Raw genomic sequence first — 2,337 nt, forward strand, 5'->3', positions numbered from 1 at the left:
TATATATATATATATATATATATATATACATGTGTGTGTGTGTATAAAACATTCTCAATGATAAAACAAAATTCAAGCAATCAACCTAATATGATATAAAAGATGTCCACTAGAAATATATCTAAGAAAATAACCAATTAATAAGACAAACAAATTATGAAACTCTATATATATATATATATATATATATATACATGTGTGTGTGTGTATAAAACATTCTCAATGATAAAACAAAATTCAAGCAATCAACCTAATATGATATAAAAGATGTCCACTAGAAATATATCTAAGAAAATAACCAATTAATAAGACAAACAAATTATGAAACTCCCAACATAGAAAATTTTGAGCACACCATCGAACCTTGTCGAATTCCTCCCCCTTCACGATCGGTTTTAGCTCTGTCGATCTCCTCCATTCTCCTCCCCTCCCTCCGATAAGCGAACCCACAAGCATTGTTATATCGGGTTTGGATCCGGTTCGAAAAGAGGGGAGAATGGGAATTAAGAGAGGAGGTGTTGCAGTGATTGCACATCCTATTAAATTATTAGTGTAGAATAGATTAGGGTTAAATTAATGAGGCCATAGCCAAATGCAACATCGTTCAAAAAAACACCTTCAATTGGTAATGTAGGGTTAAATTAGGGTTTAGTTCTGAAAGTAATCAAACTAAATTAAGGTGAGATACCTAATTTTCTTGACGAGGATGGTCTGCAGGCTGCGAGCGAGCTCCTGGGACCGGATCCGCATCTGGAGGCTATTTCCGGCGACGACCGAAATCCCGCAAGTACACGTCATCATCACCGGTGTAGGAGAGGGTTTTACGAAGGAGAAGCGGGGGAGCAACGGATTCATGATCACCGGCGGAGGATCGGATCGCAAAGAGCAACGGATTCATGATCACCGGCGGAGGATCGGATCGCAAAGGGAAGGAGAAATGAGGCTTTTCTTCGCATCGGAAGTTGGATTCTAGATACTAGTGAAATAAATATTCAATAATTGCATAATAGCTCCTCACAACTTGTAAATTGCATATTAGTCCTTCAAATCATAAATGATCTTGCAAGATGGTTCCTCTATTAGTGTTTCAGTTAAAAAATCCCCTTCAAATCATAAATGATCTTGCGAGATAGTTCCTCTATTAGTGTTTCAGTTAAAAAATCTAATTATTATTGGGTTATCTCTTAGCTCTACACCTACGGCCGCCAAACTACCCGCCTTTTGTAAAGCTCAACTTTAGGATAGGGTTATTTTCTAATTATTGGAGAAGGACAAGTCCAGCGAGTTTCTCTTTAAACATGCATAACCTCCAAACTCATTAAGAAATAGGCTGAAAAAATAATAGAGGGGTAAAATGGTCAATTTGCCTCCAAATGGTAGATTTGATAGAATATTTCTCTCAAATCTAATGTGATACTTAACTTGAAGGACCATTTTGCAAGATCTTATATGATTTTAGGGACTAATATATGGTTATTAAAGATTTAAGGGACTAATACTATAAAGTCCTAAGATAATTAAGGGGATTAATATCAAAATATGAAGATGCGGGGGGCTAATAAAAAATACCTATGATTTTATGGTTTAAGATACTAATATCTAGAAGAATCCTTTAATTTAAGGTAGCCCATCAACTTTTGTGTTCAACCTTACAGTGGAATGGGTGCATCAGATGACGAATTTGAAGATGAGGGAGCCAAATTTGAAGATGAGGGAGCCAGAAGATGTCAATGTGTGGGAATATAATCTTTTGTACGAATCCTGATCAAGAAGATTATATGACTACTTCGGAGTTCTACGGAAATTCTTATTTGCCTTCTTTGGATGTCAATAAAATTACCAACGCGAAGCATGAGATACTAGTGTATATGGCTACATCTTTTCTTTTTAATTTTAGTTTTATTTATTTATATAAGCCTAATGCAAATTGTAGCTCAAAGTTTTTAAACATTAAAAATGAACCAAACAACTACAACTGCAAGCAAGAATTATCGCAATAACTACAGTTGCATGCGACTAACATTTGCACTGCAATAGTAATTGCATGAACCAAACAGCAATTTGATCTAAGCAAAAGAGACTAGTGCAAATTGTTCAACCTAATATAGGTAGTGAACGATTAACCCATTGATTTTTCTCCGAATCAGGACCATTGAGGAGGCAATCGAGAGAGCCAACAATACAAGATATAGGTATAAAGACCGAAGATATAAACATAGCCAACAAATGTTCCTTTTGGTGGGTATAAGATAGAGTTGTTAGAGAGAGATATTGGATTGCATGCCCTAGATATATATAGTGCAGACAGTCCACCGATTTCAAGCAAAGATACCCTTA

This window comes from Asparagus officinalis, chromosome 4 (assembly GCF_001876935.1).
Source record: "Asparagus officinalis chromosome 4, Aspof.V1, whole genome shotgun sequence".
NCBI lineage: Eukaryota > Viridiplantae > Streptophyta > Magnoliopsida > Asparagales > Asparagaceae > Asparagus > Asparagus officinalis.